The sequence below is a fragment of the Bubalus kerabau genome, chromosome 15 (genome assembly GCF_029407905.1).
Source record: "Bubalus kerabau isolate K-KA32 ecotype Philippines breed swamp buffalo chromosome 15, PCC_UOA_SB_1v2, whole genome shotgun sequence".
Classification (NCBI taxonomy): Eukaryota; Metazoa; Chordata; class Mammalia; order Artiodactyla; family Bovidae; genus Bubalus; species Bubalus kerabau.
In genome coordinates, this window is record NC_073638.1 from 76,502,282 (window position 1) to 76,529,514 (window position 27,233).

Sequence of the window (27,233 nt, forward strand, 5' to 3'; positions counted from 1 at the left end):
GGAAGTGCACATCAGAGCAGAGAAGTCAAGCAGGAGGGCATGAGGGTAACTGGTGCATTATGAACATTCTTGCACCAGAATTTCTTTTAGATATTAATTTTGTTTTGTGGCTTTCTGTATTTCTCCCTCTCCCTCCAATTTCAACCTGGTAACCTTAGTGTTTTAAATTCTCACTTCAGGGATACTGTCATGATGAAAAGCTGAAGCAAAATGAACCCATGGTTGTTGGGGAAAGCAAAAAGCCATCCAGTCACATTCTGGAGGTAGAGTAGGAAGGTGTAGAAACAGGGAAGTGAGGAGAAAGGTTTCCCAAGTCTAGGAAGGGGGCAAAGTCTAACGTTCCCTTGAGCAAAAGGGGACCAGACTCTGTTGCCTAGCAAGGTACTAGGAAGGTGGCAAAAGCCAAGAAAGGAACAAGAGATCTTATTCCTGTTCCTTCCTAAGCATGAAACGGAGGAAAAGCCACTGGCCCTGATTTGCACAGACGTGTACAGTTGTGACTGATGAGTCACCATGCCTTGGCCCGCTGTGACCTTGGAGCCATTCAGTAGCAGGGAGCTGCAAGAATGGTTGAAGTGGTTGAAGTTCAAAAGTAAACTCACGGATGTAGCCTATTACCAGCTGACATAAGCAACTGGTTAGAAGCGTCATAAATAGAAAGCACTCTTGCTGGACTTTACAAGCCTGCCATCATCTTAATTCAAAACCTCAGTACTTTCATATACTGTCTACTTATAATAGAATGAGCTAACAAATTAACTTTGCCAGGATTTGGGGGTGGAGGAACTTCTCTTTATATTCCTTCCTAAGAATCTAGGAAAGAAACTTAAAGTACACTGGTGAACAGCAGACTTCTCTTTTCTCACCCCTCCAGGTAGCCCCTCTTGATCCCTACCATACAATCTACAAGTGATTTCTCTCTTATCTAAATTTTGGTTGGTTCCTTTAGGCTGAACTTCCCCTGGGCAGTCACCCTTTGGTGGGATCATTTCATCTCAGGATTTGAAAAATATATATTGCAATCTTGATTTCATCATCTCCTCAGTCAGGCTCCAATGAACAGATTCACACACACACACCAAGTTCCTAAGAAACAGATTTCAAAGCTCAATTGCTGCTTAATTCCTTTGCAAAATAAGCAGTGTGCCAGCCCAAGTTCTTCCTGGAAAGGCAGTACAATGAAGAGATCAGAATAGAATATTGCTTGGTAAACACAAAATCAGCAAAGAGAAAGTATTGTCTTGCTCAAAGGATATTAGAATCAAATATATATATAGCTTGGGGTAATCCTCCCCTTGTCTGAGATAACTGACAAGATAAAACTATCCCTTCAGAGATTCACTGATAACAAAATTAATCAAATTTCTGATTTTGGTAGGGGGACGAAGATTAAGAACAGGCAGAAACAACAGCCACATTTTATTTTATACCTTGACCAGGAAAGGGTTTGACAAAGTGTCTCATAATATTCACACCAACCAGGCAGAAATATGTGTACAGGATGACAGGACAAGCAGGTGAGCCCGTCACTGTGTGATTAACCACAGTCGTATTCTGCTTGGCTTCATCTCGCTCGACACTTTTTTATATCACAGCAATGAAGACAAACATAGCGTCCCTCAATATATGCTAATTTCACAAAGAAGAGAGGTAGAGATGATACAAGCTGACTGAATCAAGACTCAGAACTATTTCAACCGCCAGGACATTAATCTAAAATAATGAAATTTACTAAGGCTAGTTGGTAAATCCTCCACTTAAATCAACTGCATTGAGTGTAAAATGGAAAAACTAGCTTAACAGCCTTTCAAAATTCTAGAAAAATGGAACAAATAACAGGGATATTTAATGACCTAGACCGAGTCCAGAGAAGGGTGAGCAGAACTGTAAAAGGGCTTAAAAATATTTTTTATGAAGAATGGTTGGGGTAGAGAAGAGAGCATAATATAAGGAGCCAATAAGATTTACAATAATTATTGGGGACATTTGTTTTCTTTCTTGGAATATGCAAGTGGATTAGAGACTGGAGGGCTTTTATAGGGTACTGAAGGGTGAACAAGAACGCATGGGCCCCAGTTACAAGAAAAGCAGATTTCAGTTCAATAAAAATAACTTTTAAAAATAATCACAACTATCCTGAAGAAAAAAACTACCTGTGAAGTTGGGAGCTCTCCATCACAAGACTTTTCAGAACAGCTTGAATGGCTATCTGCTACAACCTGCTCCCTACCAGGAAGCACACCAGTTCCCCCATCTGCAACTCAAGAGACCAAGGGGTCAGCTTTATAACAAAATAATAAGAACAATCCAAAGAAGTTGGACCAGGTCGAATTTCTGGTGGTCCTGCTCTGACCCAGGAAACTGGTCTTAGCATCTGGACCTCTAGCACATTTAATTATAACAGGTCATTTTCTCAAACACTGGTTTCAGTAGATGAAGCAGTTGTTTTACTACTTGGACCTCAAAACAAGCTGGTATTTTGCTTTTCATTCTGTCTACTATTTATTAAACTGGAGTCTTATCTATGAACCCCAGTCTGTATAGGTAGGTCTCCAAAACCACCCTCAAGGAAGCCTGTCAAAACCCCAAGGTATAAAACAACTGTCAGTCTACATCAACACCTACTGCCCACTGCCAAGAGACCTGATGCCAGCCGGTCATCAGTTTTAGAGCAACTAACAAAAGTCCAACAAAGTTTTGCCAACAAAGGTTTGTCTAGTCAAAGCTATGATTTTTCCAGTAGTCATGTGTGGATGTGAGAGTTGGACTATAAAGAAAGCTGAGCGCCGAAGAATTAATGCTTTTGAACTGGGGTGTTGGAGAAGACTTTCGAGGAGTCCCTTGGACCACAAGGAGATCAAACCAGTCAATTCTAAAGGAGATCAGTCCCGAATATTCATTGGAAGGACTGACGCTGAAGCTGAAACTCCAATATTTTGGCCACCTGATGCGAAGAACTGACTCATTGGAAAAGACCCTGATGCTGGGAAGGATTGAAGGCAGGAGGAGAAGGAAATGACAGAGGATGAGATGGTTGGATGGCATCAATGACTCAATGGACATGAGTTTGAGCAAGCTATGGGAGTTGGGGATAGACAGGGAAGCCTGGAGTGCTGCAGTCCATGGGGCCACAAAGAGCTGGACACAACTGAGTGACTGAACTGAACTGAACAAAATTCCTGATGAGTTGGGCTTGAAGTTCCCTTCTATATATCAGGCACTGAGGATACAAAAATAAACAGTTCTTGTCTCCGCAAACTCCCTATTCCGGTGGGAAAGTCGTCACCTTAGCACACTGTCTATGCCACTAATAGAGCATATGAATGAAAAATTAGGACACAAATTATTCTCTGAAACACAGGGAAGTAAAGTACAGTAGCTCCCCCAACCTTATCCACAGTTTCACTTTCTGAGGTTTCAGTTACTTGTGGTCAACCACAGTTCGAAAATATTACATGAAAAATTCCAGAAATAAACAGTTCACAAGTTTTAAATTGCATGTTGTTCTGAGTAACATGATGAAATCTCACGTTGTCCACTCCCTCCCACCCTGGACGTGAATCATCTCTTTGTTCAAGGCATCCATACTGGACACACTACCCGCCTAGTTAGTATGTGGAAAAAAGCCCAGTACACGTAAGGTTTGGTACTATCCAGTTTCAGGTGTCCACTGAGGGTCTCGGAACACCCTAGAGACGAGGGAGGACTCCTGCAGTCAAAACTTCCTTCTTGATGTGGTAGTGGGGAAGGTTTTCAGGAAGCGACTTCAGAGGACATGGCACCTGAGCTTGGTTTTGAAGAATGAGTAGGATTTTCCCCCTGGAAAATGTGAAAGAGAGGAAGGCACTGCATTCTCTGCTGATGAAAGAACACCAAAAACAACCCCGAGGCACAAAATTCACCAGCGAACTCAGGAAATCGGACCACCTGGTCCAGTCGGATTAGAGCAACAGTGGCCTGCTGCTGGCACCTCCACAGGCCGCCCAGACCCGAGGAGTCTGCTTGGTGCCCAGGTGTAAGTCACTCAAGCTATCCCATCCCGCCGTCAAAGCACAGGCAACGCAGCAGAGAAGCAGACTAGATCAAGATTTCTCAATACCAGATGTTGGCCTGTCTGCTGCCCGAAACAAATCATGAAAACAATGTTTGCTCTGAGATTATATTCTTCCTCTTTTTATGGAGTAAAAGAAAGACCCTTTTCTTTTGTAAACTGATGGTGACTGTAGATCAGGTTTAGATTTTTAATATTCTGACCTAAAAAAAATGTTAGTCTTCCAAATTTTAGAGGGGATAGTTTGCTACTTGTGAATCCATGTCTGGGAACCACCAGCAGAGAAGAGAGGTACCTCCCTACACATACATTTCCAAAACCCGGGAGCTTCATTCCAGACTCCTAGTGCCTCCAAAGGTCCTCTTCTCCATGGGTCAGATTAGGGTCTGCTGAGCAATTCCCCTTTTCCTGCAGTCATGATTATGCTGCCTCCCAGCAACAATGCTGCAATTCCCAGATGCCAAATTGCTGTGGAGTAACATTGAGACTATTGAGTTTCTGATTAACTTGAGTGGCCTCTTCATGACATTTACAACATGTAACAGATAGCTCTGAGCAAAGAGATCAATCTGAACAGATTTTACAGATGGCGAATCTCATCTATTGGCTTTAAGTGCTAGTTATCTTTCATTGAAGCAGTAGTAACTCTTCTCTGTTGCAGCTCTGTTTTAAGGTCCACCAATACTTTCCCCATGGCTTTAAGAGCTTTGACCCCCCAAATCTCATACCACCTGGGAGTCATTCTCTGTATGCCTCCATAGTCTGAATATGCTGTGTTCTCTAGTGAGACGCCAGGGGTCCTACTTGCCAGAAGTACAACCAAAAGGTAAGACTCAAGACTTAAGGTCTTGGAGGAAGAAGCATGCACAAGGGTGACATAGCCCTTGAGCTAGACTGCCTCCATCTCTGTGCCCTTCACTTTTCTTCTCTCTTCCAGCTCATTTTGCCCTCTCCCTTTCTCATGTCCATTCTTACCCCCACTCCCATCAGTGCTTATTTAGGATATATTTTGCTTCTCTCCTTTGGATTTCCAATTTTAGATCATCTTTGCTCTACCCTCCACTTTTGCGGTCCCTTATTCCACCAGAGCTAATTTTGTGTATTTACCTACATGGAAATTTAACAAACTATTAGTTCAATTCAATAAATACCTGTTTCCTGAACTCTTTGATATGCTAGACATTCAGGATACAGAGATAAAAAGAGCCTCTTCTATGTCCTCAGGGAGCTCCAGAAAACAAGGGAAGAAGCTGTCTTCTACCTGGCTCTGACTCTAAAATTCTCTCCATTTTCTATCCCTCTTCTCACACACAAACCCAAGTCCCATGGGTAATTAACGAGATGAGTAATGGACTTTCACTTGCCTCTGGCAAGTTTGGAAAGAAGGTTTTTTAGCAAAAGTGGCTTTAAATGGTTCCAGTTGTTTTTGTTTTTCCCTTTGCACCTTTAAAAGGCTCTGAAAACCTGGTAAATATAACTGAATCATCAGAATCTTTTTGAGGGGTGGACTGCACAGGTGGGGAAACTTGGAGGACTTGATAGGTAGATGTCGTCTTTTCTGGGTCTTCGCATTCCATGCAATATCTGAGTTTTCTCTTTCTGGGTCTATCTTTCACGTTATATGATACTCTTCCCCTCTCAAGATGGAAACAAACCAGGGAAAGCTATGAAAGGGGTAAGAGAGGGCGCCTGCCACCACTCAGCCACAAGAGCAGGCTTGAATCAGCAAGAAGAGCCACCCCACCATGTCATGCTTCATCTGGAAATGCTGTTGCTGAATCTGTATCTTTCAGAAGAGGCTTTCCCCATTCATCAGAAACTCTCCCTGTACCTCCTCTGAAGGAATAACCCCAGCCCATCCACGTCACTCAACTTGCCTTAATGTCCTCACCCATGACCTCACCTAACTAACACAAGGGTCGACCATCTCCTAGACGCTCACCTTAGATTCTGGCCTGCCAAAGGAAAGCATTAACCATTCTATCTCCCAATTGCTCTCTGGCATATTTATTATTTTTCATCAATATAGTTATTAGATACAAACTCAAGGAGAATCGGATTCACAGCCCAAAGTTCTCCTGGACAGACAAAAAAAAAAAAAGCCACCTCTGCCTTTTCTACCTTCTTTCTGCATTTGTTTTGCTAAACCCCACAATTCTACCACCACTAAAGAGTGGACTAGAGAAAAAACCAGGGCTGGGGTGGCAAAGAGTTTAGGAAGGATCTAGGAACTTCCCTGGTGGTCCAGTGGCTAAGATTTCACGCCCCCAACATAGGGGCCCTAGGTTCGATCCCTGGTCCTGGAACTAGATCCCACATGCTGTAGCTAAGATCCCACATGCCACAGCTAAAGATCTGACATGCCACAACTAAGACTCAGTGCTGCCAAACTGATTTTTTTTAAGAGATTAGGAAGAATCTAGAAAAGGAGTGATGGCTGTGCCTACCTTCTGTCAGAACTGAAATAAAGGGGGCAACACAATACCTGGGCACTGTTCAGAGGCACCCTCCTTGTAATTAGGTCAACCGTTCCCCCAGACAGTACATCCAGATGTTTCCATCAGGATCAAGGCACAATAGAGAAAGCCCACAGTAAGAATGAGTTTCAAGTGGAGCAGAGAAACCCTAACTCTCTTCCTCCTCCTCTCGCCTCCCATTTCTTCTCTTCCCCTCTCCAGTCCCAGATTTCTCTCCCTACACTGCTGGAGTTTTTGGAGGGGGTCTCAGAGGGGGTCTGACTTCCTTTCTTCATTTGACTCCTAACCCCAACACTCCTCACACTCAAGCCCTTTCACAACTCTGTCTTCTGGGCTGCCCACCAAAAGTCTAGAAGTGCAGGCCTTATCTCTATTATGTTAGACCTCCAAGAAGAGAGACAGAAAAGGCAGCTGGCAGGGGTTAGAGCTCCTTGCACTCCATGGCCCCTTCCACATTCCCCAAGCAGACTGAGAACTGGACACAGTGAATCCTGACTAGGTTCCGGCCTACTTGTGTAAAAGCAAACACCTTCTCCAAGCAGAGAGGGTTGATCTGAAATGCACAGTGTAAACAAACAGTTCTTCTGCGGCTTACAGCGCTCTAAAAACACAATGCACTCTGCGTGTTAGCTGAACTGCTTTTGGTGGATCCAAGAACTTGGTTATCACCTTTTCCTAGACTGTCTAATCCGCTTTTTCTAGTTTAACTTCTTTCCATGCTTCTCTCTCCTCTTATCTGTTTTCTACCCCTACCCTCCTCCTCCCATCTGAAGCTCTTTCCGCCTCGGGAGAGCTGGGAGAGCCCAGGAAGTGAAGATAGCAGATGGTTCAGAAGAACTTTCCCAATCCCTAAACCTCAGAACCTCGGGTGCCCACACACCACGTGGCCCCACAGAAGGTGCAGCGAAGAGACGGTCCCTAGTACTTCCTACCATTGCATGGTTCTACCTAACTGGATGCGTCCCTGCTTACCCACAGGAAAACCAGTCACATCACACAGAGCCCTCATCAGAAGACCATCACTGGTAAGTTCTTCCAGTACTTTCCTAAACAACTCTGGAGGTCAACCAGGTCTGTTACAGCAGCCAAACATAGGCACCTTAGACTCCAGCCTGCTGAAGACCGCCATGACCCTGCCTTCCCCTTAGCTTTCTCCACCCCACCACCACAAAACCAGAAGCTTATCAAGTGTTATCTAGTCCATCAGATGTTGCTGTATTATCAGTGTTTCCATTTACAGTTCTGAACTTGAAAATTTTTTCAACCGTCCCTCAATGAAGTCTCTTTCCTCGCAATCTCTCCTTTCTAGCCACTTAACCTCATCTAACCCAATAACTGGGGAGGAACCAGAGGATGGAAGAAAAAGAGTTGGAAACTCTGGAGAACCAGAGAAAATGTGAGGATGAAAGAAAAGCAGAAAGTGTCTACTTTCTAGAGCATTCCAAGGGAACAACAGTCAGAGATGTGAGTCCTCTTGTTTGCTCATCCTCCCTTAAAAGGTAACTTGTATCTAGGAACATGATACAGTTCTTTAGCAAATTACCCCAAACTACCACACAACTCTCATTCTATCAAGACTTGGTGACTTGATGAGAAACTGTTTGGGCCTAGAAGTTTCTGCCCCACAATTCTGTAATAATGGGACCAAGTGGCCTTCGGGTAGGGCCTAGCATTCTTCCCCTTGGGACTCTGGCCACCAGCCAGGACATACTCAGGCTACTTCAAGATGTATGCCATTATCCAGCTTTCTTCTCTCCCCACCCAGGAAGCTTCTATTGAAGCACATTTGGCCCAAACAAGGCTTAGTCCCCAAGCTTTCACTGAAGCCTCCTCTCAGGCTGACTGACTAGCACGCATCAGTCACCTCAGACACACAGTATCTTCAGTTACCTTGGAGTCAATCAACAGAGCTTGTTTGGGCTCTGCTACTGACATCCCTCATCTGTTTCCCAGCCACATACCCACAAGCCTGCCAATGTCCAAGGAGACTGCTGAACAGACCACTAGACTCCAGAGCTCACCCAAGGTGGCCTCTGCACTTGCCCACACCCTTCTCCTTCAGGCCCATCTGCTCACTATTTTAGAAATTGCACAAATTCATTCTTTTAGATATTGAGTACGTTCATATTTTCTTTGAGGTTTAGTTTCTATTATTAGGCTCCAAACCTGTCTTCTCTGTGAAGAAATGACCCTTCTTTTAAGAAAAATTACTTTGAGAGAATTTGTATTTTCAGTATTAATTTTGTAAAAGTATAAAGACTGGATTCTGTAACCATTGGGAGGCTGGCCATGTGGGGACAGGAAATGCAGTTCTTAGGAATTTCCAAAAAGGGAACAAAGAGGAAAATGTGAGTTCGGGGCAGCATTTTCCTTCTTTGGCCAATGACCTGATAACTCTGCTCTGTCTATCACAGTTACAGCTTGACTCCCTTCCCACTCCAAGAAAAACCCTTACACAGGTTAGAAGTAGAAGATAACAGGGACTTGCATCCCAACTAGTCAAGGTTCCTCTGTCCATGGGAATTCTCCAGACAAGAATACTGGAGTGGGTTGCCATGCCCTCCTCCAGGGGATCTTTCCAAGCCAGAAATTGAACCCAGGTATCCTGCATGGCAAGCAGATTCTTTACCATCTGAGCCACCAGGGAAGCCCCCAACAAAGAGAAATCTAGGTTAAATCACAGGATTCCAAAAAACAGAGGGGCTGCCCAGAGGCTGGAGGAGACAGGAACTAAAAACCTATAAAGATGAGCTTTATGGGCAGACTAGGCTAGGCTCACTCCACTTGAGAAGGGCCAAGGAGACACTGTAGTGGAGGAGACAGCCCCAGGGTCTGGGAAGAATCCATTTTCCACCAGATCAAAATGAGAACAAGTTTGGAATCCAATCCAAAGAGCTAACAGCAAGTTTAGGATCACAGCAGGTTCCAAACCAGCCAAAAGATCTCTTGGCCCCTGTATTTCACATTTTCTTATTTTTGTTCTTAAACTTTTAATTTCCCTGTAAAAGTTCCTTTTGAAAAATTTCAGTCTTGTCATAGGCTGCTATGGTGAAAAGGCTCTGCTTACTTCCATGGCAGGAATAGCGCTCTCTGTCTCCTCTGTCCTACGCTTCTCATCAGAGGGGCTTTGGAGAAGGAAAGGAGAACTGACCAGAGAAGGACAACAGTAAGAAAATGCTTTCCAAGGATGAGAAACTTTTATTTCCTTTCAATCTGATATTATTTCCTTCCATTCTCACATAGAAAAAACAATTCACCCAAAACATTATTCCTGAATCTTAGAAGCATCAAGTTCCAATTATGCCACACGGAGAACAAAGAATTGAAGGAGACCCATCTCAATTTCTTGTGGCCAAAAAGAAGACTTAATGATGCCATAAAATGCCTCCCTGAGGAGCGACCCTGGGGTGTCGCCTTCGCTCTCTCTCAGTGTTCCCATCTGAGGCTCACTACCGCTTGTACTGCTCCTCTCTCAACACATCTCCTCTCCTTTCCCAACCACATTTTTTCAGTAGATTGAGGGGGTAAAACTTCACGACTCCCTCCAGCCTCCTAACTCCACGTTGTATCCCCAATTCTACCTTTTCCTGAATTTGCCCATATGGCAAGGGAAAAGGGCGGCCAGTGTGGCTTGTCTCTCAGAAATGCTCTTCCTTCATGGTTTGGCAGCCAGCACAAACCACTGTCTTACGTCACTCCCTCACAAGCTGAGGAACCATTCTTTAACAAATAGAGGCACCCAACTCAAATTCAGCTCAGAAAGTACTGTGGTTGGAGTAGACGGCTCTAAATTCTGGATTAAGAAGGAAGATATCCCTTGAGGATTAGCGTAATCACTAAATTGGAGAAGAGAAAAGAGATGTAGAGAATCTGGTACTGCCTCAGCGTACCTGTCTTTCCACCTCTGAGGAGGGTTATCATCTAGGCTCAGTCTCTCCACAGCCCTGTCTCTCCTGTTTTTCAATCCCTTCCCTCATCCCTGCTCCTCATTTTACTGTAAGTATATGAGTGACAACAGGCTGAGGAGGCTGAGAAGGCTGAGAAGTCAAGTCTCACAGATAAGACAGATGCAGGATATGGCCCAGGACAGCCAGAGGAAAGCCAGTGATTCATTCATTTGGGTGCCCACCTGCCCTCTTCCCACAGGCTGTTTCTCCCTTCAGAATAAGTTCTCACTGCCTACCTGACTTCCCCTCCTGATTCTCAGCCTCTTTATTGACCACCAGATTCCATTATAAGAGGGAAGCCCTTGGGCATGGCATGTAAGATCAGGGGATAAGTAGCTCCTGGCTGGTCAACCATCTCCCTTCTTCTTGGACATTTTCCTTATCTTGATTCCCCAAGACAAGGCCACAGCAAAGAAAGGCATTCGTCTTCCCACATAAAAATCCAGTTTCCACTGTACACATACTTCCCACACATTGAGAGGATTTAGCTGAGGGTGCTGAGGGTGAATAGTGGAAGCCACTTTCTAAATCCCCAGAAAACCCTCAACCCATTCTAAACATCGTTGGCATTTTATTAGGACTATCTCAGGAGGAAGAACAAAAAGAGACCTCCTTAGATGACCCGAAGAAGAATCAGTTTAATGGGATTCTCTTCGATTTCTCTAGCACATTTGTTTGCCTCTTTCACTTCTGTTTATTTCCTCTTCTCTATCACCAACTCAATCGTGATCTTCTCTGGCCTACATGGTTTCTGTCTGCGGAAGGGGTGAGTACCTTCCTTTACTATCAACAGTTGGCTTCAGGGCCCTGTTCAGTAGCTGTATCATCCTTGCGCAGGCCGTACTTCCTTCCCAGCCTCTTGTCTGAGTCCTGCTCAGTTTCTCAGAAGTATTTCTAGTCGCTGTGGGCAAACCATCCAAGATCATCAAAAACTAGCCTTCACTGATAGCCAAATGCCCACCATGCCCCCTCCCCCACCACAGTACTCCATTACATTCTCCATCCCAGGGCCGACAGCTCCTCTTGTGATACTATTATCACTTGCCTTAGTGCCCCAACTGCAATGCCACTGTCTTGCCACATCCCACGGCTGCTGCAAAGCAGCTCATTTCACTCCTATTCAACTGCTTATTTAGCCCTTGATCCACGGATGTGAAAAATCAGAGCATCTTCCAGAAGCTGATTGCCTAGATTTGGTTCTCCAACTACCCATTGCCTATCTCATTTGTCCCACCCATATCTGAAACCCATGATAAGATCATCAGGAGCTGCCTGTGAGCATCAGCAAGATTCTAAAGGGTTTATGTAAAAAGGGTCTAACTTTAGTAAATGTGAGGCTTTCTGGACTCTTGAGATACTGAGAATGCTATAAATTTTCTTTGTAAATTAATAGAAACTTCTTCCGTGGAAACAGAAGTAGAAAAGACTTTGGAGACTTGGCAACTAAGTTATTTAACCAGCTTATTTAAGGGCTAGCTCTTGGCTCTCTGAGTCTGACGTTGGCACCTCTTGTCACTGGCCTCCATCTTGCCTCGGTTCTTCTCATCCTTGTCCTTGTCCTCTTCTCTATCTTGTTTCCCTCTGGCCGACCTTATCTCCATCCTACTACCCTTTTTCTCCCAGGCACAATAGGCCAGAGCCCCTTAGCTTGGGGAGGCTAGTCCACATGGCTTTGCACGTCCACTGTGGGCCTATGGGTTCCCCATCCTTCAACAGATCCATATTAAGGGTAATCTGGGAACTCAGAAGGACTCTCCATTGTTCCTTCAACATCAGCTTCTCTTAGTTACCTCAGCACTGCCAACTCTGCACCTCCCAACAAATACCTCTGATTCAATAAGTTGATAAAGGGGAACACAGAAACTAGTGAGGATAGGAAAGACCAAGGGAAATGGAGTACAACTTGGGGGTTCTTTTCTCTGTTCAGAAACGTCATGAGCTGTACTATGTACTCCCCAGAATATTCAGGAGCCTCCAATGATATATATCTTCCCTGTCAAAGAGAAAATGGTTTCAGGGTCTGTTGGGGGAGTCTTTCTCTCTCAGCCCTTAAAAGACCAGTGATCCCTGAGAAAGTTAACACTTGTGACAATGACTGATGGGAATTTCCAATGGAGTCTTGAATCTAACCATTCCCTCTTCCCAAGAGAGACAAGAAGGCGGGCGCCTCCCCAAGACCCCACCCCAGCAACCATGACAACCTACCTAGTGCTTGCCCATACCAAGTCCCAATCCCCTTCTCACCTGTACCTCCCTCTTTCGCTTTATTTCTAACAGGTACCATTTAAGATACGTTTGGGAAGGACCATTAAATAATCTCTCTTCATGCCCACTTCCCATCCTTTGGGCTCCCAGCTCTACCACATCCAACACCCTTCCTCTTTATAATTCAATCCTCCCTTATCTTCCAAGAGGGAGGCTCCAGCAGTTCCCATAATTACAGTGTGCACAAGAGGGCGTGGCCTATTTTCCTGGTTCTATCTTTTACTTCTCCACTCAGTTCCTATTCCATTTTGACTATGAGATCTAACAGCCCGTCTCCCAGCCCCCAGGAGGTGTAGTAATAATAGCTAGCACTTACTGAGTGACAACTATGTGCCAGGCATGTATCTGCTCAGCTTTTCTGGGAGCTGGGAGTCCCTACAGTAGTCTCCCTTTTGTCCTACTTTCCATCTCAATTCTCTGTCCCAACTCTCTTCATCTCTGACACCCTCTTCTAAAAAAATTGTATGGTGATCCACTGCCGCTCTTTCAGAGGCCACATCTTCCCTGGCTCACCCTTACAAGATGGACCACTCCATGTCTGGGCTCCAACTATTCCGATATACTCTAGAAGAATCTAAGTCCAGGCCTCCCCTTTCGCTATCCATGACAGCGCTTACTTAGAGGCCTTAGCAAAGAGACCGTTTCCATGGGTAAGACCACCACAACCCCTGTCCCACCTGCCTGCCAACCTCGTCCCTAGCCCCCGGACGTTTAGAGTCCCCAGAATTGGTCGCATCATTTCACCCAGGTCCCAGAACCTATCCAGGTCCCAGGAAAACATACAAGCTAAAAAAGCTGCAGTAAACACCTTAAACTCTGGCCTTCTGAGGACTACCTAAAGGCAGACTGGCCACCTTTCCACCCTCCAGCCCACTTGCTTTCCCACCAGCTTCTTAATAAATCAGGCCCCCGCCCCATTTATAAGTGTGATCCCCCAAATGCATGTCTCCTTTGAAGGAGAACATTTCCTTTCGCCCTTTACTAGGAAGTCGCGGGATTTCAGGTATAAACAATGGCCGACCAGATATGGCCAAAACCGTTACCCCAGGATCTCGCGATGAGAGCACTGGCTGTTAACGGCCACAGCACTTTCAAGAGTCATCATTCATTGGGCTGCCGACCTGTCAGTCACTTCTGCTGGGCCAATGAGTAGCATTGCCTCACAAGAAACAGCGGTTGGAGGGCAGGCCAGTGGTTCCCTGACTTTCTGATCCCGGAGGTGGCCCTGCTGTTCTCGTCTGCAACTTGCAACTGTTCATGCCTGTGCATCATAGGCAGATGGGCAGCAGGAGGGAGGATCATTGAGTCAGCCTAGACCCACGCACAGGTTAAGCAATTTGGAGGGGGAAGGGACAAAAGGAAAAGGTTTAGCGCCAACTAAACGTTGGAGTTTCTTAACAGTAATAGCGTTGGGAAGGCTGCGTTGGTTCAATCTGCCCCAACCCTGCTGGTTCCCTTACTGTGTGAACTTCTGCTGGTCTCTTCCTTGTCCTGGGCCTCAGTTGCTTTTTCATAAGGAGGGGATTGATCCTACAAGATCTCTCATGCTTCTTATTTTTTGATATTTCAAAAGACGAGGAGAGAACCCAGCTTAACCACGGTCCCGTTAATTGTGAAGGGGAAGGCAGTAGGTCAGAGGTGAAGAAAGATCTAGAACCAAGAGGATGTTCAAAAGGAATGAAAGAGTGATGCCCTCTAGCCTGAGGGAGAGTTTGAGGAGGGGGATAGCTTGCCAGAGGACCTGAGTGTGGAATCAAAAGGTAGAAAAAGCATTTTGGCCAGTGTCTATAACAGGATTGGGGTGGGGAAGGGAGCACGGTGGAGCTTAAAGAATCTCCTCTCACCCATTTATGGGTCGGGTTTTTTTGTTTGTTTTTCTGGAGTTTCCTACAAAAAGGTTCTTTTTTGGCGGGTGGGGGGAAGTTATTTTGAAGTTTGGCGAAGTTGAGCAAGGATCTGTTCCCACGGTATAAGTGAACTCCCTTCATTTACTGTCTTCTGTTTTCTCAACCAACACCACCTGCAGAAGCTGACAATGACCCTTGGGCTTTTCCAGTGGTTACCACAACACCATTTCCTGCCGCCTGGAGGGAAGACAGAGTAATTGTTGGCAGCAAGAGGTGCGTGTGGGTAAGGAAAAGGGAACTCTTTCCCCTCTTCCCAGCCCTCCTCCTCTCTTTTTCTCTCCCTCATATCCTTCTGCCCAGCCCTTTCCTCCTCCCACCTGCTGACTCCAGCCAGGGTCACACCAATTTTCATTTTTCACTGCGTCCCCAGAAATTCAGGGGGCCTGAAGGCATGCTCAGGAAAGGCTGTTCCCTGGCACAACCTCTCCATTGTCTGTTCCGCTGAGAAGTAATCAGTTTCCAGAAAGTTTGAGAAATTGATTTTCAGCAAGAGGGCACCAAGCCATTTCTCTAGCCCATGGGGTATCTGCATATTTGACATTGGCCTTCCTAACATTGGCCTCCCCTTGGTGGTTCAGATGGTAAAGAATCTGCTGCAATGCAGGAGACCTGAGTTCAATCCCTGGGTCAGGAATATCCCCTGGAGAAGGGAATGGCTGGCTACCCACTCCAGTATTCTTGCCTGGAGAATTCCATAGAGGTGGCAGGCTACAGTCCATGGAGTCGCAAAGAGTTGAACAGGACTGATGGACTAACACTAACACTTCATGAGTTAGAGGTTGTCAGCCAAGGAGGTATAATAACTTCATCCAAACCCAAATAATGTCTTGCTATTTAGCTTTTTACCAAGATTTCTACATCTCAAACCATCCACCTTCCACACAACTGGGTTTTTTTTCCCCTTTATGTCTCATATTTCTTGCTGTTACTCTGTTCTCCTCGCTGTCTCTTTTCCTGTGTCTTTCTCTCTGGTTTGATTTGTTTTTCCTGTTGTTTTCTGAGGCCAGAGTGGAACCTGGAGATGATGTGGGCATGCTGATTTTCAAAGGAAAAGATCTGAGCCTCCACCTTAAGAGGCAGACTCACCCTCTCCAACCTAGCGGAGGTGAATGTTGCCCCCCAGCTCCTCAGACACCCGCTTGGTACTAGGCTTGTTCTCCAGGCTTACCAGAAGAGTACCTCTTACTCTAACCCAACATCCTCAATGATTATCACCCCTGCCTCCTACCTCCCATGTCCACCCCCATGGCAGGGCCCCCACAGAAGCAAAACATAGTCACCTTAGACTCTGGCATACTGAAGCCAGGCCCTGATCCTGTCAGCTCACCTTCCTGCCAACTTGTATTTAATAAAAATATTGTTAAATGGTATTCGTGTGTCTAAAGTACTGTTTAAGTATTTGTTGTTTCAAACTGTATCATTAAATTATATTCTTCTTTTCCCCATTGTATTTTTTTTAAGCTTTACAATATTGTATTGGTTTTGCCAAATATCAAAATGAATCCATTGTATCCATTGTATTCTTTATGGGACCCAAATGTTAGAAGCTGAGAATGAGTAAAGTTGGAGAAAGTGTGACAATATACATTTCTCAATAGTGACCACAAAGCTTGCTACTCACAGGCAAGGTGTTTAAGAACACAAATGGTCCTAACCACGTCAGCCAAGAAAATGGTTTCCCTGAGCACCAGACACAGCTTTCAGCTAGTTGAAGGGCATTTCCACTACTCTATTAGGACGTTATGTAACAGCAATGTACAGGTCAGAAAGACCTTCTTGTTGTTTATAATAATAAATGGCCTAAAATAGTGACATTTGGTTTGGTCCTTCTAGTCAACTATTATGTAGCTGTTAAAAAAATACATTTGAAAACTTTTTTATGACAGACATAAAAAAGCATATTCTAAAACTATGTGCAAAATCTTCTAAACAAAAATTCCAGAAGAGGTTGGAATTCTGGATTTTTATTTTGTTACACATTTTTTTATTTTCTGTTATAAAATGAGCATGTATTATAGACAAAAAAAAAAATCCAAATTGTAAAACTAGTTGGTTCTTCCCTGTTGTAAATGAAGAAGGAACTGGAATGAACTGATTAAGTGGTCCCTGACATGACAACCTGGCAGCTGGAGGTGAAAGCTTTAATGGGAGTCAGGATGCCACAGACTTGCAAACTGTCGGGAAGATACAGACAGATTCAGATCTGGTGGAGGACAAAACAACGTATATTCCACTTCATCTTCACTCACTCTTGCTTTCTTATGCCTTCTCTGTGCTATAATGACAAGCATTCCATACTGAAGGGCAAAAAAACCTGAATTCAAATCCTGACCCTGGCCCCTGCTAGGTGGGTATCAAGCATTCAATCCTGCAGAACCTTAGCTAGATGATCATGTGATGAACCTTAGCCAGATGAGCAAAGGCCCTCACCTCAGGGCCCTTGCACTTGCTTTTCCAAAACTCTTTCTGGAATGCCGTGCTCCCAGATGTTCCTGTGGTTTGTTCCCTCCTACATTTAGGTCTGGATGCAAATGGCAACTCCTCAAAGAGTTCCTCACTCTAGTAACGTAAGATTCTTTTCAATTTTATTTTCTCTGAGCATTGATCCCTAACTAAAATAATCTTCTGCTTTGCTTAATTGCTTATTGTCTCTTAGAAATTAAATTCTTAGGGAGCAGGAATCTAGTCTTGAGCTCTGTATCCCCAGTGCCTAAAACACAGCCTGTGGCTAATTAAATAAGTCAGGCGCCCAGGTGATACAATTTCACAATGTTTTCTCATTTAATCTTCCTAAGACTCCTGTAGTTTTCCTAAGAGGGAAAGGTTAAGCACAGAGAGGTGAAGTACATTGAGTAAGTGGCAGAGCCAGAATTAGAACTAATTCCAGAATACTTTCCACTTCGCTACCCTTCCCTCCCATGCAGCCGGCGTGGGGCCTGTTTGGGAGAGAGAGGGCTGGGACAGTTCAAGGGCAGCGAACATCAAGAGCCAAGTCTCTGAGCCCAGAAAGTTCAAAATAGTAAAAAGACTGAATTGCATATGGACATAGGAAGCCGTGGGAGTGAAGGACGGAAAGAGCCGGAGGGGCTTGGTTGCAATTCCGGAACTTGAGAGCGTTTTATGGGTATCTAAGCAGCACACAGTCCCTTTTATTCACCCCATGAAGAGAAATGGAACACCTCCTGTGGGCTTTAAGCGATTCAGCACGTAGCTGGAATGGGTAGTCCCTGTCCTTAATTGAACACCTACTGTGCGCTCTGCACAGCTCAGGGCCCATCTAGACTGGGAGTCTTGTCCTTGTCCTCCCGTATCTGGGGTACTGCAACTGGGATGTCTGGTTAGCAGGGGTTACCTGCCCTGAGCAGAGACAGATGGGAGTTTTCAGTCATCATTAAGGTTTATTGACCAGCGCGGCTGGAATTTCCCAGAGAGAGGAATTAATCTCGCTACCGACTGAGAGCAGACACCCTGCTGGGAGTAGTTACATAAATTCTGTTGCTCAAATTAATTAGGATTGTGATTCATTTGTTTAATGAGGAAGAATCTGATGGTGGCAAGAGGCAAGCCGGCGGGCCTTTCAGAACCCAGCCAATTCCAGGTGACGCTGCGGCAGGTGGAACGGCTGGCCGGGTCGGAACCAGGCCCTGACGTGGGCGGAAGGACCGGACCAATCAGTAAGACGAATAAACTGAGGCAGGCAGAGACAGCCAATCAGAATACACTGCTCGTTGAGAGGCGGGTGTGAGGCTCGCCGGCTCCCAGACCTTTCTGCCTGTTAGGCCTGCAAGCGGGGAAGGGCGTCTCAGCTTCATCCCCGGTATTCCATCCTCCTCTTTTTTCAAAGCGACGGAGAAAAATGCCAACAGCTGAAATCGCATCCATTTCCTCACGTCCTCCCAAAAGCCAGATTATTTTGCTCACAGAAGGAAGGATTCTTTCAATAAAGATCTATTGCTTAAAGCATATAGAAACACTTGTCTCTTACTTCCACCTCTATTTATAAAGAGAGCCCTCCTCTTTACCCAGAATGTCCCTGTTTACCAAACCCTGTCAGTGTCCTTCACTGTGAGTCCCTCCTATAATGGTAACTGACCAGAACGGCGCAACCTAGGTAAACCGTGAGTCTGGCAGCACCAGACTTTTCATGAAGCAGAAACATTGTCAAAAGCATGCGCCTGACTGCCCCAGGGGCTTCATTCTCTTCCCAAAAAAGGCGGAGAAGCTTCGCCTGGAACTTGGTCAGTTACTCTGCACTCAGAGAATGGGTAGCCATGAAGGGGCACCGAGCTGGGAACCGAAAGTCTAAAAACAGGTGACCTAGGACAAGTCTGGTCCGTCTCTGAGCTTCACTTTCCTTCTCCTTGAAAGGCGGCTGCTTTCTGCTCTGAAAAGAATGGAGCTTCGGTTCCGGCACCCTACAGAGCGTCCCCCCTCCAGCAGTTAGAGGTCATTTTGACATCGAAGTCAGATCTTGGCACTTCAAATGTTTTAAAACCCTCCAAAGGCTTTCCAACACATTGGGAAAATTTTTTTAATATGAAAAAATGTAAACTGACATTTATTCCACAGCTAAGGAGGCCCACAAGATGCAGCTCCTGCCTTCCTCTCTGACCTCAACCTCTGCAGCACCCGCTCCCTCACCACATCAGCCTTTCTTTTAGAATACAAAAAGCCCACTCTCTCCATCAGGCCTCTGCACTGGCTGAGCCTTTTCCCTGGAAGGTTCTTCCCCAGCACTTTGTATGGGCAGAAACTTACCATTTCTTTCCCTGCGTGAATGTCACCTTCTTGGAGATACCTTCCCTCAGTGTGCAGTCTAAGGTAATTCAGGCTCAGGAATTCCCCGGCAGTTCAGTGGGTAGAGCTCTGCACTTCCACTGCAGGGGCCATGGATTTGATCCCTGGTCAGGGAACTAAGATCCTACAAACCAAAAACAAAACAAACAAAACAAAGTAACTCGGGCTTTATCCATTCAGTTCAGTTCAGTTCAGTCGCTCAGTCGTGTCCGACTCTTTGTGACCCCATGAACTGCAGCACGCCAGACCTCCCTGTCCATCACCAACTCCCAGAGACCACCCAAACCCATGTCCATTGAGTCAGTGATGCCATCCAACCATCTCATCCTCTGTTGTCCCCTTCTCCTGCCCTCAATCTTTCCCAGCATCAGGGTCTTTTCAAACGAGTCAGCTCTTCACATCAGGTGGCCAAAGTATTGGAGTTTCAGCTTCAGCGTCAGTCCTTCCAATGAACACCCAGGACTGATCTCCTTTAGGATGGACTGGTTGGATCTCCTTGAAGTTCAAGGGACTCTCAAGAGTCTTCTCCAACACCACAACTCAAAAGCATCAATTCTTCGGTGCTCAAGGCAATGGCACCCCACTCCAGTACTCTTGCCTGGAAAATCCCATGGACAGAGGAGCCTGATAGGCTGCAGTCCATGAGGTCGTGAAGAGTCGGACACGACTGAGCAACTTCACTTTCACTTTTCACTTTCATGCATTGGAGAGGGAAATGGCAACCCACTCCAGTGTTCTTGCCTGGAGAATCCCAGGGACGGGGGAGCCTGGTGGGCTGCCGTCTATGGGGTCGCACAGAGTTGGACACAACTGAAGCGACTTAGCAGCAGCAGCAGCTTTCTTTATAGTCCAACTCTCACATCCATACATGACCACTGGAAAAACCATAGCCTTGACTAGATGGACCTTTGTTGGCCAAGTCACATCTCTGCTTTTCAATATGCTGTCTAGGTTGGTCATAACTTTCCTTCCAAGGAGTAAGCATCTTTTAATTTCATGGCTGCAGTCACCATCTGTAGTGATTTTGGAGCCCAGAAAAATAAAGTCAGCCACCGTTTCCCCATCTATTTGCCATGAAGTGATGAGACCGGAAGCCATGATCTTAGTTTTCTGAATGTTGAGCTTTAAGCCAACTTTTTAACTCTCCTCTTTCACTTTCATCAAGAGGCTCTTTAGTTCTTCTTCACTTTCTGCCATAAGGGTGGTGTCATCTGCATATCTGAGGTTATTGATATCTTGATTCCAGCTTATGCTTCTTCCAGCCCAGCGTTTCTCATGATGTACTCTGCATAGAAGTTCAATAAGCAGGATGACAATATACAGCCTTGATGTACTCCTTTTCCTATTTGGAACCAGTCTGTTGTTCCATGTCCAGTTCTAACTGTTGCTTCCTGACCTGCATACAGGTTTCTCAAGAGGCAGGTCAGGTGGTCTGGTAGTCCCATCTCGTTCAGAATTTTTCACAGCTTATTGTGATCCACACAGTCAAAGGCTTTGGCATAGTCAATAAAGCAGAAATAGATGTTTTTCTTGTACACTCTTGCTTTTTCAATGATCCAGCAGATGTTGGCAATTTGATCTCTGGTTCCTCTGCCTTTTCTTAAACTACCCAAAAACAATGTCCTTTTCATTATAGGGGACTGGAATGCAAAAGTAGGAAGTCAAGAAACACCTGCGGTAACAGGCAAATTTGGCCTTGGAATATGGAATGAAGCAGGGCAAAGGCTAATAGAGTTTTGCCAAGAGAATGCACTGGTCATAGCAAACACCCTCTTCCAGCAACACAAGAGAAGACTCTACACATGGACATCACCAGATGGTCGACACCGAAATCAGATTGATTATATTCTTTGCAGCCAAAGATGGAGAAGCTCTATACAGTCAGCAAAAACAAGACTGGGAGATGACTGTGGCTTAGATCATGAACTCCTTATTGCCAAATTCAGACTGAAATTGAAGAAAGTGGAGAAAACCACTAGACCATCCAGGTATGACCTAAATCAAATCCCTTATGATTATACAGTGGAAGTGAGAAACAGATTTAAGGGACTAGATCTGATAGATAGAGTGCCTGATGAACTATGGACAGAGGTTTGTGACATTGTACAGGAGACAGGAATCAAGACCATCCCCAAGGAAAAGAAATGCAAAAAAGCAAAATGGCTGTCTGAGAAGGTCTTACAAATAGCTGTGAAAAGAAGGGAAGTGAAAAGCAAAGGAGAAAAGGAAAGATATAATCATCTGAATGCAGAGTTCCAAAGAATAGCAAGGAGAGGTAAGAAAGCCTTCCTCAGCGATCAATGCAAAGAAATAGAGGGAAACGATAGAATGGGAAAGACTAGGGATCTCTTCAAGAAAATTAGAGATACCAAAGGAACGTTTCATGCAAAGATGGGCTCAATAAAGGACAGAAATGGTAGGGACCTAACAGAAGTAGATAGAAGAGGTGGCAAGAATACACAGAAGAACTGTACAAAAAGCATCTTGACGACCCAGATAATCACGATGGTGTGATCACTCACCTAGAGCCAGACATCCTGGAATGTGAAGTCAAATGGACCTTAGGAAGCATCACTACCAACAAAGCTAGTGGAGGTGATGGAATTCCAGTTGAGCTGTTTCAAATCCTGACAGATGATGCTGTGAAAGTGCTGCCCTCAATATGCCAGCAAATTTGGAAAACTCAGCAGTGGCCACAGGACTGGAAAAGGTCAGTTTTCATCCCAATCCCAAAGAAAGGCAATGCCAAAGAATGCTCAAACTACCACTCTATCCATTACCTTGTCTTATTTTTCATCAGAACACTTTCTCTTTTTTTAAAATTGGAGTGTAATTGCTTTGCAGTGTTGTGTTAGTTTCTGCTGTACAACAACATGGATCAACGTAAGTATACATATATCCCCTCCCTCTTGAGCTTCCCTCCCACCCCCACATCCCACCCCCATAGTTCTTCACAGAACACCAAACTGAGCTCCCTTGCTATACAGCACCTTCCCACTAGCTGTCCACTTTACACACAGTCGTATATATGGCACTGCTACTCTCTGAATTCATGCCACCCTCTCCTTCCCCCGCTGTGTCCACAGTCCGTTCTCCATGTCTGCATCTCTATTCCTGCCCTGCAATAGGTTCATCAGCACCATTTTTCTCAATGCCATATATGTGTTAATATACAATATTGTTTTTCTCTTTCTGCCTTACTTCATTCTGTATGACAGACTCTAGGTTCATCCACATCACTACAAATGACCCAATTTCATTTTCATTCCATACACCACATTTTTTTTATCCATTTAAAAATGTTCTTCTTTATCAATGGACATTTAGGTTGCTTCCAAATCCTGGCTATTTTAAATAGTGCTGCAATGAACATTGGGGTATGTGTGTCTTCTTGAATTATTATTTTCTCAGAGCATATGTCCAGTAGTGGGATTGCTGGATCATATGGTAGTTTTATTTTTAGCTTTTTAAGGAAACTCCATACTGTCCTCCATAGAGGTTGTATCAATTTACATTCCCACCAATATTGCAAGACGGTTTCCTTTTCATCAGCACACTTTTTGCTGCTGGCCTTTTTATGTTTTGTTATCTATCTTCCTCAAGTTGAATTTAAGGTCCACAGGGCCAGGAACCTTCCCCATTTCATCAGTCAAGGTCAAGCTAAGAAAATAGAAACTGCATTAGATATTTCAACAGTGATAATTTAATAAAAAGGAATTCTTTTAAAATACATCTTTTTAAAAATATTAGGAGAGAAAAAATGTTAAGGAAGCCCTAAAAAAAAAAAAAATAGAGGTGATAACCACAGGAAGCAATGGGGTTGTGAGAATCTAAGAACTTGCAGGAGGAGCCCACAGCATTGGGACCTAGCCTGACAGATGACCTAGCCGGAGGTCATCTGTTGCTCACCTCTGAGGAGTCAGGGGAGGTTGTTCTGGGAATGTCAAAAGAAGTTGGAGGCCAGAACCAGCTGAAGCTAATAGGAAGAAGGGCCGTCAGGATCCAGCTAACAAAAAGGAAGGAGCAGGTCCTTATTCCTTCCTCCTGACTTCCAGTCTCACTCTAGTGCCCCTGCTGGCAGAAACAGGAAGTCCCAGAACAAAGAAGAATTGTAATTTGCAGGATTCCTATAGTTTATAGAAGCCTTCCCTGGTGGTTCAGATGGTCAAGAATCTTCCTGCAATGCAGGACACCCTGGTTTGATCCGTAGGTCAGGAAGATCCCCTGGAGAAGGGAATGGGTACCCATTCCCGTATTCTTGCTGGGAGAATTCCAGGAACAGAGGAGTCTGGCAGGCCACAGTCCTTTACAGTCCTTGTGGTTGCAAAGAGTAGAACACAACTGATCAAGTAACACTTTCACTTTCATGGCTTATAGCATCCATGCCCTAGTATCAAGAGGCATAGTAATAAAAAGATGGATTTGGAGCTGGGAGACAGCAGCTGAATAACTAGCATCCTCGTCTTGTTGTATAACCCTTAGTCCCCATGTTGCAGGAGTGTGTGGCATACAGTAGGCACTCAATACTTGTAGAATGGATGAATGAATGATGCACAACATAGTGTTAGTAGCTAAGGGTACAGAGATGAGACAGACTCTAACTTCAAACTGCTCACACTCTAACAAGAGAGTCAAACATCATTTATGGTTCAGAATAATGTAGTAACTTTATGGTTCAAAATAAATGTAAAAGCAAAAATACCCACAATGTGCTGCAGAAGCACAGAGGAGGGCCTCTGCTCAGTTTGGGCACCATAAGGAAGACCCTCCTAGAGGGGATCATGCTCCAGCTTGATGCTCTGGTGTGTGTGTGCACTCAGTCACTCTGTCTTATCCAACTCTTTGCGACACCATGGACTGTAGCCCACCAGGCTCTTCTGTCCATGGGATTCTCCAGGCAAGAACACTGGAGTGGCTTCCCATTTCCTACTCCAGGGGATCTTCCGAACCCAAGAATTGAACCCATGTCTCTTGCTTCTCCTGCTTTGTCAGGCAGATTCTTTACCACTGAGTCACTGGGAAGCCCTTGATGCTCTAGGATGAAGAGGAATTTGGAAGGCATGGAGGGATGCTGAGGGTCAATGACATGAGGATGCTGGATATTTCAGGCCTGGGAACAGAGATTGTGCAGAGAGCTTGGAGAGAGTGTGGCTCAAGTAGTTCGTTATGGCTACAGCATCCGTGGAAGTGGTAGCAGCCTGGAGGATTCAAGTTCAGCTCATGAAAATCTCCTGTGCTGCTCTAAGGAGTTTGGGCTTTGACCTCAAGGCACAGGCATGCCAGTTAAGGTTTTAGAGCTGGAGAATGACATGACCCAATCTGAGGAATGTGAAGTTGCAGGAATGAGAATGAAGGCTGGTTACAACTAGAAAGTTGTTAGATATGGGCAAAAAGGACAGGCACTTATCTAATTGTGCTTTCAATGGATACAGTCGGTTATGCAGAGGTTACACCTCAATACGGTTGCATTAAAAGAAAAAACCACATGGGCTTCCCTTGTGGTCCAGGGGTTAAGAATTCACCTTGCAATGCAGGGGGAACCAGTTCAATCCCTGGTCCGGGAAGATCCCACAGGCCTCAGAGCAACCAAGCCTGTTTGTCACAACTACTGAAGCCCACGCACCTAGAGCGTGTGCTCCACAACAAGAGAAGCCGGCGTAGTGAGAAGCCTGCGCCCCGCAGCTAGAGAGGAGCTCCTGCTCACCCCAACTTAGAAAGCCCTTTTGCAGCAACAAAGACCCAGCACAGCCAAAAAATAAATAAAGTAATCCTTAAAAAGGAAATCAATAATTTTTTTTTTTAAAGAAAAAACATGTGCTTGGGATCTGAACTACAGCTGAGGGAGTTGAAGGCTAGGGGAAGAGAAGGGGAAGCTAATAGAAGCTGGGGTCCCTTGGTCTGGACTCTGTCGTGGGATAATCAGAGCTGCAGGAATCCTGGGAGTCGGCCAGCTCTTTGCATCTTCCCCCTCACAAACCCTTCAAATCGTGGAGCTGGAAGGGGCCTTCAGAGGATGCATCAGCATCCCAGCAGGAAACAGAACTTCACTCAGATAGTTCAACTGAAGAGACTTGAACAAAGAGGAGAGACTTCTTTCCAGAGAGATGGGCAGGATTAGAGAAACTAGAAGGGATGCTGAAAACCCTGAGATTACAAACACCTGGAGGCCACCCCCGGGGCCTCAAGGGTCAAGGGGAGGAGGCAGGAGCACTCCTGGAGCCCAGGGAGTGCCGAGGCAAGAGGGGAAGAGCCGTTGGCAGGAGCTGTGGCTGAGCAGAGAAGCACTTCCACAGCCTCTGCCACCACGCAGAGAGGCCGTGGGCAAGAAATCCTCCACCCTCTCCTCCCCACCCTCCAGCTGGCAGAGGCATCCACTGATTCACTGCACAGGGGGCAGCCTCCCAAGACACAGGTCGGGGCAAAGAAGGGGAGACCTGAGACCCTAAATTGAAATGGACAAGCAGAGAATAACAGCCTAGTAAATCTCAATTCTTTTTTTTTTCCCAGAAGCCTCAGAAAGCTGAGGTGAACTTGCCCAAGGTCAGGCAGCAAGTTAGTACAAGGCCATTGGCCCCTCTCCCTCAGGGTCAAGGTTCATTAGATACTGGCCCTGCACTGAAGCAGCCAAGTAAAGATGGCCCGTTGTCCCAGAGCTGGAGCTGCAAATCCAAATTAGCCAGAAGAAGACAGCAGAGTGGGAGAGGATGGGCACCCAGTGGCTGGCCATGCATCCTCTGTGTCTGCACGGTAATAGACACCTGCCTCCTTGTCTCTTTGCGACCTGCTGTCTGTCCCCAGCCCCCCGTTTTCCTTTCTCGAGTCCTCCCCAGGCCTGGGTCACAGGAGCTCAGCCCTGGGATTGGCAGGGACGAGGGGAGGAGGCTCCACTTCCCTGGTAGCCAGCCCTGCTCATTGATTCCCCAGAGCTGCTCACTGATCCAGCACAAGATGGTTTAATTGAAGTCATTACAATAAATGGTGCAGAAAAGCAACACCCTTAGTCTGCCAGGAGCCTCAGAGATGAGAGGAAGGGCCTCTGGGAAACCCAGAGCTCACAGCTGGCTATTATGGAAAGGCCACAGGGCTGAGAAGTCACATCAGCCTGGGTTCAACTCCTGACCCTGTCACTTACAAGCCCTGTGACCTTAGTCAAGTCCCTTTATCTTCCTGAGCTCCTGTGTCCTTGTCCAGGAAAATGAGGCTTTTGTTACTTGGCCTCCATTCACGACCACCAGGCCATGCATGGCCCTGGGCACTGCCTGCCTCTCCTGCTCTTCTCCTGTGCCACCCCCTTCCCAACCTCCACACTGCGGATGGTTACTGTTCCCTGCCCCACGTTCTGCCTGCTTCTGGTTGCTCTTCCTGAAACACCCTCCCCCACTGCTGCCCTGGGTCATTCCCACCCACCTTTCAAGGTTCAGCTTCAGCTCCAAGGTCCCCTTCCTCCAGGAAGACTGCCTTCCCCCGTCTCTCCTTCCTTTGGATTCCTCTCCCACTTTCTGTGACTCCCATCTGGCATTCAACACGCACTGTCATGCACGGCAGCCTTTTTCTCTTCTCGTTGCTGGTCTTCTAATCTAGATTAAAAGCAGAAACTCTGACTTCTCTTTCTCACCCTCACATGCCTAACACATGCTCAGCTTTATCACTGTAGTGGCAGTGGGCGGGGGGGTGGGGAGCGGCAGGTTGGAGTGAGGGGCAGAGATTCTGAGCCCAGGGGTGGGCACAGAAAACAGCCAGCAGACACTGGTCAATGACAAAGTACCCTGAGCTCCCTTCCCAGATAATT

The 27,233-nt window shown here is 45.7% G+C and overlaps 1 long non-coding RNA gene across 4 annotated transcripts; it reads left to right on the forward strand.

The window, feature by feature from the left end:
- The first annotated feature begins 7,290 nt into the window (after positions 1-7,290).
- On the forward strand, positions 7,291-16,015 carry LOC129627615 (uncharacterized). 4 transcript variants are annotated; one of them, XR_008702646.1, is made up of 4 exons: positions 7,291-7,553; positions 7,838-7,992; positions 14,767-14,860; positions 15,655-16,015. It is a non-coding gene; the product is annotated as an uncharacterized LOC129627615 (long non-coding RNA). The 4 variants fall into 4 exon arrangements; XR_008702647.1 differs by lacking the exons at positions 7,291-7,553; positions 7,838-7,992 and adding exons at positions 13,855-14,067; positions 14,314-14,500; XR_008702644.1 differs by lacking the exons at positions 7,291-7,553; positions 7,838-7,992 and adding an exon at positions 13,870-14,067.
- Positions 16,016-27,233: the final 11,218 nt, after the last annotated feature.